At 46.8% G+C, this 14,598-nt stretch overlaps 1 non-coding gene across 1 annotated transcript; it reads left to right on the top strand.

The window, feature by feature from the left end:
• The first annotated feature begins 12,294 nt into the window (after positions 1–12,294).
• Positions 12,295–12,367, top strand: TRNAG-ACC (transfer RNA glycine (anticodon ACC)). The gene has a single exon. It is a non-coding gene; the product is annotated as a tRNA-Gly (tRNA).
• The last annotated feature ends 2,231 nt before the right edge of the window (positions 12,368–14,598 follow it).

Here is a 14,598-nt window from a genome sequence, read left to right as displayed (position 1 = left end):
ACACACCTTTCCCACTGGGGCGTTTTTCAGGCGCTTTTGGGCTAAAAATAGCGCCTGTAAAATGGCTCCCCTGCAGTCTGTGTGAAACTTTCACACTGAGGCGATGCGCTGGCAGGATCTTAAAAAAAAAGTCCTGCAAGCAGCACGTTTGGAGTGGTGTATACCGCTCCTCCACCACTCCTGCCCATTGATATTAATGGGCACCACTGCTGAAGCGCATGCGATTTGGCAGCAGTGCTTCATGGGCGCATTTAACCTCTTCCTTGGCCGCTAGCTGGGTTATATGTGCCCCACTAGCAGCCAAATAGCACCGCTAAAATGATGGTAAAGAGCCGCTAAAACTTGCGTTTTACCATCAACGCTCCAGTGTGAAAGCATCCTTCATAAGTGATACAGAAAATTTCTTACATTTAAACATTTATTAAACAAAACAAACCTCCAATCAGTTTACTTGTATGTATGATTTAGATAAAAAAAAAAAAAAAAAAACCTATATATTAAATAAAAACAGGTAGTCAAAACTTTTGTACGAAAAAAAAAAATGGGCTAACTTTACTGTTTTTATTTTATTTTTATTTTTTAAATAGTGTATTTTTTTCCTAAAAAAATGCATTTGAAAGACCTCTGTGCAAATGCCGTGTGACATAAAATATTGCAACAACCGCTATTTTATTCCCTAGGATCTCTGCTAAAAAAATATATATCATTTTTGGGGGGGTCTAAGTGATTTTCTGGCCGAAAATACAGGATTTTTACTTGTAAGCAACAAGTGTCAGAAAAGATTTAGTCTTTAAATGGTTAAACTGAGAACTTCTACACACAGAGATGATTTCATTCATTCATTCATTGAAGTGTAAACATTGTATCATTTAGTTCTTTTCTTGGCAGCCCAGAGAGGAGGAAAGTGTTGCTATGACGACTCAGCAACTCACACTGACTGAAATGACTTCTGTAATAGAAAAGTCCTGCTGTAGTTCTAAATCGGCTTTTTATCAGCTCAAATCGGCCGATGCCGATTATTTAAAAAACGGCAAATATCGGCCGATATATCGGTCGACCTCTAATTATAACCCGCAACATTGCGGTTACTGGTAGCTATTATAACCCCCAACACTGGGGTAACTTGTAGAAATTATAACCAACCACATTGGGGTCACCAGTAGAAATTATAACCCCCAACATTGGCGTAACTGGTAGCAATTATAACCCCGAACATGGGGTCACTGGAAGAAAATATAACGCCCAACATTGGGGTCACTGGAAGCAATTATAACCTCAAACATTGGGGTAACTAGTAGCAATTCCAACCCCTAATATTGGGGTCCCTGGTAACAATTATAACTCCAACATTTGGGCCCCTGGCTCACTGGTAGCAATTATACCCCCCAAAATTGTGATCACTGGCGCCAATTATGACTCCAACATTGGGGTCACTGGTAGAAATTAAAACCCTCAAAATTAGGGTCACTGGAAACAATTATAACTCCCAACTTTGGGGTCACTGGAAGCAATAATAACCTCCAACATTGGGGTCACTGGTAGCAATTATAACCCCAAACATTGTTGTCACTGGAAGCAATGATAACCCCCAACATTGGGGTCACTGGAAGCAATTATAACCCCCAACATTGGGGTCACTGGTAGCAAATATTAACCCCCAACATTGGGGTCACTGGAAGCAAGAATAACTCCAACATTGGGGTCACTGGTAGCAATTATAACCCCCAACATTGGGGTCACTGGTAGCAATTATAACCAACATTGGGGTCACTGGAAGCAATTATAACTCCCAACATTGGGGTGATTGGTAGCAATTACACCGCCCATAATTAGGGTCACTGTCAGCAATTATAACCCCCAACATTGGGGTCACTGATAGCAATTGAAACCCCCAACATAGGGGTCACTGGTAGCATTTATAACTCCAACATTGGGGTAACTGGAAGCAATTATAACCCCCAACATTGGGGCCACTGGAAGCAATTATAACCTCAAACATTGGGGTAACTAGTAGCAATTCCAACCCCTAATATTGGGGTCCCTGGTAACAATTATAACTCCAACATTTGGGCCCCTGTAGCAAATATAACCCCCAACATTGGGGTCACTGGAAGCAATTAAAACCACCAACATTGGCGTAACTGGTAGCAATTATAACCCCGAACATGGGATCACTGGTAGCAAATATAACCCCCAAAATTGGGGTCACTGAAAGCAAATATAACGCTCCAACATTGGGGTCACTGGTAGTAATTATAACCCACAAAATTGTGGTCACTGGAGCCAATTATGACTCCAACATTGGGGTCACTGGAAGCAATTACAACCCCTAACATTGGGGTCACTGGTAACAATTATAACTCCAACTTTGGGGTCACTGGTAGCAGTTATAACCCCCAACATTGCAGTCGCTGGTAGAAATTATAACCCCCAATATTGGGGTCACTGGAAGCAATTATAACTGCAACTTTGGGGTCACTGGTTGCAATTATAACCCCTAACATTGGGGTCATTGGTAGCAATTAATGCCCCCAACATTGGGGTCACTGGTAGCAATTATAACCCCCGACATTGGGGTCATTGGTAACAATTAATACCCCCAACATTGGGGTCACTGGTAGCAACTATAACCCACAACATAGGGGTCACTGGTAGCATTTATAACCTCTAACATTGGGGTCACTGGTAGCAATTAATACCCCCAACATTGGGGTCACTGGTAGCAATTAAAACCGCCAACATTGGGGTCACTGATAACAATTATAACTCCAACATTGGGGTCACTGGTTATAATTATAATCCCCAACATTGGGGTCACTTGAAGCAATTTAAACTCCCAAGATTGGAGTCACTGGTATAAATTATAACCCCCAACTTTGGAATCACTGGTAGCAATTATAAACCCCAAAATTGGGGTGATTGGAAACAATTATAACCCCCAACGATGGGGTCACTGGTAGCAATTAAAACCCCCAACATTGGGGTCACTGTTAGAAATTAAAACCCCCAACATTGGGGTCACTGGCAGCAATTATAACTCCCAACTTTGGGGTCACTGGTAGCAATAATAACCTCCAACATTGGGGTCACTGGCACCAATTATGACTCCAATATTGGGGTCACTGGAAGCAGTTATAACCCCCAACATTGGGGTCACTGGAAGCAATTATAACCCCCAAAATTGGGGTCACTGTTAGAAATTAAAACAACCAACACTGGGGTCACTGGCAGCAATTATAACCCTTCCACAATTAGGGTCACTGGAAGCAATTATAACTCCCAACTTTGGGGTCACTGGTAGCAATAATAACCTCCAACATTGAGGTCACTGGCAGCAATTCTAATCTCCAACTTTGGGGTCATTGGCAGCAATTATAACTCCAACATTGGGGTCACTGGATATAATTATAATCCCCAACATTGGGGTCACTGGAAGCAATTTTAACCCCCAAGATTGGGGTCACTGGCAGCAATTCTAACCCCCAACATTGGGGTCACTTGAAGCAATTATAACCCCCAACATTGGGGTCACTGGTAGCAACTATAACCCCCAACAGAGGGGTCACTGGTAGCATTTATAACCTCTAACATTGGGGTCACTGATAACAATTATAACTCCAACATTGGGGTCACTGGTTATAATTATAATCCCCAACATTGGGGTCACTTGAAGCAATTTAAACTCCCAAGATTGGAGTCACTGGTAGCAATAAAAAACAACCAACATTGGGGTCACTGGCAGATATTATAAACCCCAACTTTGGAATCACTGGTAGCAATTATAACCCCCAAAATTGGGGTGACTAGAAACAATTATAACCCCCAACGATGGGGTCACTGGTAGCAATTAAATCTCCCATCATTTGTGGTCACTGGTAGCAATAATAACCCCCCAACATTGGGGTCAATCATAGCAATTAAAACCCTTAACATTGGGGTCACCGGTAGTAATTATAACAACCAACATTGGGGTCACTGGAAGCAATTATAACCCCCAACTTTGGGGTCACTGGCAGCAATTATAAATTCAACATTGGGGTCACCAGTAGCAATTATAACTGCCCCATTGGGGTCACTGGTAGAAATAACCCCCAACTTTGGGGTCACTGGCAGATATTATAACACCCCACATTGGGGTCACTGACAGCAATTATAACCTCCAACATTGGGGTCATTGGTACCAATTATAACCCCTAACATTGGGGTCACTGGTAGCAATTATAACCCCTAACATTGGGGTCACTGGTAGCAATTATAACCCCCAACATTGGGGTCACTGGTAGCAATTATAACCCCCAACATTGGGGTCACTGGTAGCAATTATAACCCTCGACATTGGGGTCACTGGTAGTAAATATAACCCTCAACATTGGGGTCACTGGTAGCAATTATAACGACCAACATTGGTGTTCCCCCCCCCCCCCCGTGATTATACAGACAGATGTTTCTTTCTTATGGGGGGTAATAAAGTGATATAACATATATTGTATGGTGGGGGATTGATAGTTCTATTGATCAGAGGTGTGTATAGTGAGGAATGGTCGGGTAATGGAGGAGGATTATTGGCTGGTACTGGATATATAATATATACCAGAAATAAGTGACCCCCCTCCCCCTCCCAATCATTGTGATATGATAGTAATTGTACCCTCCCCCTAGCAATATAAATCTTAGATTTAATGGGGTACAGGGGGCGCTATAACATCCAAACCTCCAATCCAAATATGATCAATAAATGAAACAACTCATCACCATTCATAACATATTTCACCCCATCCCCCGCTGAGGTATATATAATATATATATAATTATTGGGCTGATATATATATATATAATTATTGTGGTGATATATATATATATATATATAAATATTAGGGTGATATATATATATATATAATTATTGTGGTGATATATATATATATATATAAATATTAGGGTGATATATATATATATATTATTGTGGTGATTATATATATATATATATATATATATATAAATATTAGGGTGATATATATATATATAATTATTACAATGCAGTCACATAGAGTGAGGTCAGTTGTTGCCATGGCAACGCAACCCCAGGTGCCTCATTTGCATAAACGGTTAGCACGTCCATACAAGGCAGCGGTGGGAGGAGTCAGGTGATGTCATCGCCAGCGGTGGGAGGAGCCAAGTGATGATATCTGGCAGCAGCGTCAGTTGGTCCTCAGACTGCGATAGAGATTGGAGGTAGAAGGACGGAGTTTTGTATTCTCTGCAGTTTTTGCTCATTATTTGATAACAGAATAATGTGTCTGTTTCGGATGATGAACGTTTGTCAGATACGGAACCTTCTGAACACCAACAAAGAAGGAAATATAATTGTCATGCTGGGACTCTGGATGTTCCAGCACCTGAAATTCCCACCGAGCTTCGCTATTGGTTAGTAATATTTATTTATATACATACATATACATTATATATATATATATATATATATATATGTATGTGTGTGTGTGTGGGGGGAGGGGGTGAGATTCGGAGTGATATATGTGTGTAATATATTTTATATATATATATATATATATATATATATATATATATATATATATATATATATATATATAAAATAATACACACATATATCACTCCGCACCTCACCCCCTCCCCCCCCACATATATATATATATATATATATATATATATATATATATATATATATAAATAAATAATATATATATATATATATATATATATATATATATATATATATATATATATATATATATATAAATAAATATAAAATTGTATATACTCGAGTATAAGCCGAGCCTCGGATTACTCCAGTCAAGCACTTTTCTGCAGCAGAGAATGACATTTTCCAAACCTACTTTAGGGCCCCGTATCTCGGGGCCACTTGGTGCTAGGAGCCCCAAATTTGGTGTGCAAACACAGTGGAACGAGCACTACAACGTGCAACAAAGCTGGGGCTCCTAGCACTAAGTGTCCCCGAGGTACGGGGCCCCAAAGTTGGTCAACTGTGTCCATCTGCAGCAATGTAATTTCCAGAGACCCCAAATGTTGGCTGCAGATAGGGGGCTTCTAGGGACCCTTAACTGCCGAGTTTGAAGTTTCGGGGGACCTATTGCTGCAAATGGGCATTGTTCATCTCAGCTTATACTCAAGTCAATACGTTTTCCTAGTTTTTTGTCGTAAAATCAGGTACCTCGGCTTATACTCCAGTATATACAGTATATATATATATGTGGGGGGAGGGGTGACATGCGTTGTAATATAATATACACACAGTGGGGCTTCAACTAATGATTATTTTCATAAGCAATTAGTTGGCTGATTATAGTTTAGATTAATTAATTAATGACCTTAAAATTTGTGGTGTATAATTTAGTTAATATGTAAAGTTTTAAAAAAAAAGGTAATTTTTTTCTTAAATATCTCTATACAATAATAAATATAATTAACCAACTATATGATTAGAGAGCAAAATCTCCAATCCACTCTGAGAATACCAGATAGAGGAGATATATACTGTATGTACTATTAGAGGAGATATATACTGTATGTACTATTAGAGGACATATATGCTGTATGTACTATTAGAGGAGATATATACTGTGTCCCCATCAAATTCCTCCATCAGATTCCTAGACAGCGGGTGTCCCCATCAGATTCCCCCCACAGCGGGTGTCCCCAACAGACCCCCCCCCCACAGCGGGTGTCCCCATCAGACCCCTCCACAGCAGGTGTCCCCATCAGATTCCCCCACAGCAGGTGTCCCCATCAGATTCCCACACAGTAGGTGTTCCTATCAGATCCCCACACAGCGGGTGTCCCCATCAGATCCCCACACAGCGGGTGTCCCCATCAGATCCCCACACAGCGGGTGTCCCCATCAGATACCCACACAGCGGGTGTCCCCATCAGATACCCACACAGCGGGTGTCCCCATCAGATACCCACACAGCGGGTGTCCCCATCAGATCCCTCCACAGCAGGTGTCCCCATCAGATTCCCCCCACAGCAGGTGTCCCCATCAGATTCCCCCCACAGCAGGTGTCCCCATCAGATTCCCCCACAGCAGGTGTCCCCATCAGATCCCTCCACAGCAGGTGTCCCCATCAGATCCCTCCACAGCAGGTGTCCCCATCAGATCCCTCCACAGCAGGTGTCCCCATCAGATTCCCCCCACAGCAGGTGTCCCCATCAGATTCCCCCACAGCAGGTGTCCCCATCAGATTCCCCCCACAGCAGGTGTCCCCATCAGATTCCCCCACAGCAGGTGTCCCCATCAGATCCCTCCACAGCAGGTGTCCCCATCAGATCCCTCCACAGCAGGTGTCCCCATCAGATCCCTCCACAGCAGGTGTCCCCATCAGATCCCTCCACAGCAGGTGTCCCCATCAGATTCCCCCCACAGCAGGTGTCCCCATCAGATCCCTCCACAGCAGGTGTCCCCATCAGATTCCCCCCACAGCAGGTGTCCCCATCAGATTCCCCCACAGCAGGTGTCCCCATCAGATCCCTCCACAGCAGGTGTCCCCATCAGATCCCTCCACAGCAGGTGTCCCCATCAGATCCCTCCACAGCAGGTGTCCCCATCAGATTCCCCCCACAGCAGGTGTCCCCATCAGATTCCCCCACAGCAGGTGTCCCCATCAGATTCCCCCCACAGCAGGTGTCCCCATCAGATTCCCCCACAGCAGGTGTCCCCATCAGATTCCCCCCACAGCAGGTGTCCCCATCAGATTCCCTCCACAGTGGGTGTCCCCATCAGATTCCCCCCACAGCGGGTGTCCCCAACAGACCCCCCCCCCACAGCGGGTGTCCCCATCAGACCCCTCCACAGCAGGTGTCCCCATCAGATTCCCCCACAGCAGGTGTCCCCATCAGATTCCCACACAGTAGGTGTTCCTATCAGATCCCCACACAGCGGGTGTCCCCATCAGATCCCCACACAGCGGGTGTCCCCATCAGATCCCCACACAGCGGGTGTCCCCATCAGATACCCACACAGCGGGTGTCCCCATCAGATACCCACACAGCGGGTGTCCCCATCAGATACCCACACAGCGGGTGTCCCCATCAGATCCCTCCACAGCAGGTGTCCCCATCAGATTCCCCCCACAGCAGGTGTCCCCATCAGATTCCCCCCACAGCAGGTGTCCCCATCAGATTGCCCCACAGCAGGTGTCCCCATCAGATCCCTCCACAGCAGGTGTCCCCATCAGATCCCTCCACAGCAGGTGTCCCCATCAGATCCCTCCACAGCAGGTGTCCCCATCAGATTCCCCCCACAGCAGGTGTCCCCATCAGATTCCCCCACAGCAGGTGTCCCCATCAGATTCCCCCCACAGCAGGTGTCCCCATCAGATTCCCCCACAGCAGGTGTCCCCATCAGATCCCTCCACAGCAGGTGTCCCCATCAGATCCCTCCACAGCAGGTGTCCCCATCAGATCCCTCCACAGCAGGTGTCCCCATCAGATTCCCCCACAGCAGGTGTCCCCATCAGATCCCTCCACAGCAGGTGTCCCCATCAGATCCCTCCACAGCAGGTGTCCCCATCAGATCCCTCCACAGCAGGTGTCCCCATCAGATTCCCCCCACAGCAGGTGTCCCCATCAGATTCCCCCACAGCAGGTGTCCCCATCAGATTCCCCCCACAGCAGGTGTCCCCATCAGATTCCCCCACAGCAGGTGTCCCCATCAGATTCCCCCCACAGCAGGTGTCCCCATCAGATTCCCTCCACAGTGGGTGTCCCCATCAGATCCCTCCACAGCAGGTGCCCCCATCAGATTCCTTGTTCTGAAACTAAGGACCTCCAGGGACTGGAGAACCACCATATTGTCCATGGATGGTAAACATAGAACAAATCATGTAACATAAGATTCTAATGATGCAGATGACATTCATTTTTATATGTAAAAGAAGAACATTTAAATGTCCACAGATTCTGTCTAACATTAATAAACGATCTGACCATTTTTTCTCTCTTTAGGTGGAAATGATGAATCCCTTAACCTCAGGGAACCGACCATACGAGTTCCATATACCAGCAAGAGCGAGAAAATCGCAACAACCATGGAGGACAAGGAGATTGAAGCCCCTCCATCAGTCATGGAGGGCAAGAAGATTGAAGCCCCTCCATCAAGCATGGAGGGCAAGGAAATTGAAGCCCCTCCATCAAGCATGGAGGGCAAGGACTGTGACTAAAGCTAGATAATGCCCTTACTATAGGTGTAGGCCTTTTATGTACCACAAGAAGCCTGACCTGAAAACTCCCAAGACGTTGCTAGGATGTTGCTAAGTAGGGCCCAGACATTACTTGTAACCTGCACCATCACAGGAGCGAGCTCAGAGCTCAGACTTCTCATTGTTTCAGTGTTCTAATTGTATTTTATTTTTCTTTACAGCTCCTTTGTAAAAGCCAAAATCTGCGATCATACCTAGTACAAGACCTCAGGGGGCACCCATTCTTTAAAGGCATCAACTGGAAGGACGTGGAGACAAGAAAGACACGGCCGACACTGGATTCACCATCTGTAAGTATACCAATCAGTGAGGATCCTGAGTAAATCTGGGGGGGAGGGGGGGTATTTCCATGGCCGGAATTATTTTAACAGAATTTTCACATCCTTCTATGATCTTGATATAGACAGATTCTTGTGAAGGATGAGTTAGTGCAATGTAATGCTTCTTATGACCAATAGAGGGGGCTGAATGAGCCTGCTTGGGGTACTTTTCCACACACTGGGTCGTTGGGGTTCACCAAGCTTTGTTACCATCGATCAGGAATATTAATGAATGACTTTTTCTCTTTCCAGATTCTGCTTGAAGTACCGGATAGAATAATAAAAGTGTCTGAATTTCTGTGCACCGAAGAACGGGACAAACCGATAAACCAAGAGGAAGAGGATCACTTCTGGGACTTCAGCTATGTCAGTGAGAGTCTGCAACTACGATCGCTGTGCTTTCCAACATCATCAGAGGACGGCAAGACCAGGCAACAACCGGAATCCACCTCTAGAACATCATCAATGGCAGACCATGAAACTCTACTGAGAGAGTGGCAGCTGTTCTATGAGGCTGAGACTGGACAACAACCAGTGTCCTCTCCAACACCATCATTGGCGGATTACGAAGCTCTAGAGAGAGAGTGGCAGCTGTTCTATGAGGCTGAGACTGGACAACAACCCGTGTCCTCTCCAACGCCATCATTGGCGGATTTCGAAGCTCTAGAGAGAGAGTGTCAGCTGTTCGATGAGGCTGAGACTGGACAACAGCCAGTTTCCTCCTCTCCAACACTATCATTGGCGGTCCACGAAGCTCTAGAGAGAGAGTGGCAGATATACTATGAGGCTGAGACTGGGCAACAACCAGTGTCCTCCTCTCCAACACCATCATTGGAGGAATACGAAGCTCTAGAGAGAGAGTGGCAGCTGTTCTATGAGGCTGAGACTGGACAACAACCCGTGTCCTCTCCAACACTATCATTGGCGGATTTCGAAGCTCTAGAGAGAGAGTGTCAGCTGTTCGATGAGGCTGAGACTGGGCAACAGCCAGTTTCCTCCTCTCCAACACTATCATTGGCGGTCCACGAAGCTCTAGAGAGAGAGTGGCAGATATACTATGAGGCTGAGACTGGGCAACAACCAGTGTCCTCCTCTCCAACACCATCATTGGAGGAATACGAAGCTCTAGAGAGAGAGTGTCAGCTGTTCGATGAGGCTGAGACTGGGCAACAACCAGTGTCCTCCTCTTCAACACTATCATTGGCGGTCCACGAAGCTCTAGAGAGAGAGTGGCAGATATACTACGAGGCTGAGACTGGGCAACAACCAGTGTCCTCCTCTCCAACACCATCATTGGAGGAATACGAAGCTCTAGAGAGAGAGTGTCACCTATTTGATGAGGCTGAGACTGGGCAACATCCAGTTTCCTCCTCTTCAACACTATCATTGGCGGTCCACGAAGCTCTAGAGAGAGAGTGGCAGATATACTATGAGGCTGAGACTGGGCAACAACCAGTGTCCTCTCCAACGACATCATTGGCGGATTTCGAAGCTCTAGAGAGAGAGTGTCAGCTGTTCTATGAGGCTGAGACTGAACAACAACCCGTGTCCTCCTCTTCAACACTATCATTGGCGGTCCACGAAGCTCTAGAGAGAGAGTGGCAGATATACTATGAGGCTGAGACTGGGCAACAACCAGTGTCCTCTCCAACGACATCATTGGCGGATTTCGAAGCTCTAGAGAGAGAGTGTCAGCTGCTCTATGAGGCTGAGACTGAACAACAACCCGTGTCCTCCTCTTCAACACTATCATTGGCGGTTCACGAAGCTCTAGAGAGAGAGTGGCAGATATACTTTGAGGCTGAGACTGGGCAACAACCAACGTCCTCCTCTTCAATATCATCATTGGTGGACCATGAACATCTACAGAGAGACCGGTAGCTGCTCTATGAGGTTGGGACAAGGAAACGGGGACCTAGGGGGCCTAGGCTTTCTCTCTTTCTTCCTCCATCCCCCTCCAGGGCAGCACACTGGTGTAGTAGGCGGCACAGTGGTATAGTGGGCGGTACAATGGTGTAGTGGGCGGCACAGTGGTGTAGTGGTTAGCACTATCACCTAGCAGCAATAGAGTCGCTGGTTCAATTCCAAACCACGATGCCATCTGCCTGGAGTTTGCATGTTCTCCCTGTGCCAGCGTGGGTTTCCTCCGGGTACTCCGGTTTCCTCCCACACTCCAAAGACATGCTCTTTTTCCTTCTCCCTCCACCCCCCTCTCTCTCTTTCTCCAAGAGGGTGGAGGGAGAAAGGGAGAGGGGGGATGGAGAAAGAAAGAGGGGGGGTTGGAGGGAGAAGGAAAGAGGGGGGTCTTTCCTTCTCCCTCCAACCCCCTCTCTTTCTTTCTCCATCCCCCCTCTTTCCCTCCCCCATTACCACCCCCCTTTTTCTCTCTCTTTCTCCAAGAGGGTGGAGGGAGAAAGGGAGAGGGGGGATGGAGAAAGAAAGAGGGGGTTGGAGGGAGAAGGAAAGAGGGGGGTCTTTCCTTCTCCCCCAACCCCCTCTCTTTCTTTCTCCATCCCCCTCTTTCCCTCCCCCTTCCCCCCCGTCCCCACCCCCCCTTTCATTCTCCATCTCCCCCTCTCTCCCTCCCCCTCTCCCTCCACCCCCCCTCACCCCTCCTGCTTCTCCCCTACCCCATGGACGTCCAGCATCATCTAGTCCAGCATCATCTAGTCCAGCCATTCTCCACCACACCACATGACCAGACATGGGGGGTGACCTGGATAGTTTCTGTAGTGTAGAGGTCATCACGTTTGCCTACCAGGCGAAAGGTCCCCGGTTCAAATCCGGGCAGAAACACATCACCCCCCAGTGCTGTATAAGGTGGAAGAGGATGTCTGAATTCCCCCCCGCCATGTGTCTTTTCCGGTAATAAGGTTTCAGGCCTGTAAACTCCCCCCCCATCTACCAGGCCTGAGAACACCTCGCCCTCCCATCCCCCTCATTCCTCTTCCCCATCACATTAGGGCGGCACAGTAGTGTAGTGGTTAGCACTCTCGTCTAGCAGTAAGAAGGGTCGCTGGTTTGAATCCCAACCATGACACTACCTGCCTGGAGTTTGCATGTTCTCCCTGTGCCTGCGTGGGTTTCCTCCCACACTACAAAGAAATGCAGGTAGGTTAATTGGCTTCTGTCCAAAATTTGCCCCTAGTATATGAATGGGGACCTTGGATTGTGGCTCCTTGAGGGTAAGGACCGATGTGAGTGTGCAATGTACAGGGATAGTGACAATTGTAGACACTCACTCAGGTTGAACTTGATGGACTGGTGTCTTTATCCAACCTTACTAACTATGTAACTATCACACCTATTGAAATGTCTTAAACAGTGGTCATGTCCAAGATGGCCACCTGAGCGGCTGCGTACTTCAGAGCTCTGCTGGCAGGGACTACTAATATCCTCTTGTGACAGAGGCCTTTGGGGGGGACTGAATGCCAGCCTCTTGCCCATCCATTATGGGCCCTGGCATTTGGGGGAAGGGTGCTCTTTGTGATCTGCATGCCTGGGGACCCCTGAGGTGGTGTTACTTGGATTCAGGTCCATGCCCCCCCAAGACACACAGACTCTGGATATGCATTTGCCATATTAATAATGTCATCAACTCCAGCCACCTGTCTGTTGTCTTCTTTAATGCAAATGAGTCTAGTCTGGCTTGACAGAGTATTTCACCTATTGTTTGTTTAATTAACATGCTAATTATATAGTTGTCTGCTAAGTGTTTACTAGAGGGGAGGGGGAGTATCCATGAGCAGCCCAACCTCGTTATCTAACCCCTTGTGTTAAAAGTGTATAAATACTGTATTCTGGTTCTAATAAAGAGTCCATGTCAGCAGCTAAGCAAGTCTCGTCTTGTTTTGTGCTTGGGAGTGGTTGGAATATCTGATATCTATATTCAGAGTGGGAGGAAGTGGTATATGACGGAAGCACTCAAGCGGAGTGTGGGGGGATAGGATCTGTCACATCGGTGGCAAGCAGTGGGATGCTTCCTGCAGTCCGGGACATCCAAAATTCCACTTGTATCCAAGGTCCGGATAGCAGACTTCAGTCACCCCAGCGGAGATCTGGATCTGGCATCAGAGTTCCTGGGGCTGCTGTGGATCGTCCTTTCAGCATACACCAGGACTGTGTCTGCAGATGAATACCTGGAGCTCAGTCAGCGGATACGGGTGGAGCTCTGGATTGGAGCCCTCCAGCTCGCTGGTATAAAGCAGGGCAACGCAGGGAGAAGGGAGGCATCGGACTCCCAGATCTCCGTGATTATGCACATGCTTGCCACTTAAGTAGAATAGTGGACTGGTCAATACACGACAAAACTAAGGACTGGGTTAAGCTAGAAGATGCGCTCTCCCACATTCCTATCAAGTTCACACCATGGATCCCCCACTCCCATATACCCAAGGCTCTAAAAGATCACCCTATAGTAGGTACTACATTGAAATTCTTCAGAGATGTTTGTAAAAAATCCCATATTTCTTCCAACCCGGGCCCTCTAACCCCTTTGCGACTCAATCCTGCCTTTACCCCTGGCATGTCTAATCACTTCCTTACTCCTTTCTGGCCACACAACGATGTCCTGGCACACCAATTCTACAAGGATGGTACCCTTCTTGACTACGATACCCTCCCAACCGGTCCGACCGGAGCCCGCTTGCCCCTCTGGACTTACTTTCAGATCCGACATTTTCTTAAGGCGACAAACCGCACAGAGACAATCTCGAGACACTTGACCCCTTTCGAACAACTTTGCTCTCAATCTACGCCGCAGCAGCATCTTATCTCACAAACGCACTCATTGCTATTCACGCCAATCTCCTCGAAAGACGGTAAAGCTTGCCCCTCATGGGAAAGAGACCTACAAATCTCTTTCACAGATGCTGAGTGGGAAAGAATCCTGGTTATCGCTCATAAGGGATCCCTTAACGTTCGTGTTCAGGAGATCAACTATAAAATTATCTACAGATGGTACCGCACCCCAGACCGGCTACATAAATTCAACGCTGACGCACCAGATACTTGTTGGAGATGCAGAA

Source organism: Lithobates pipiens, unplaced genomic scaffold (assembly GCF_037356315.1).
Source record: "Lithobates pipiens isolate NorthernLeopardFrog02 unplaced genomic scaffold, aLitPip1_a1.2 Scaffold_18, whole genome shotgun sequence".
Lineage (NCBI taxonomy): Eukaryota > Metazoa > Chordata > Amphibia > Anura > Ranidae > Lithobates > Lithobates pipiens.
This window is presented reverse-complemented; position numbering and strand designations above follow the sequence as displayed.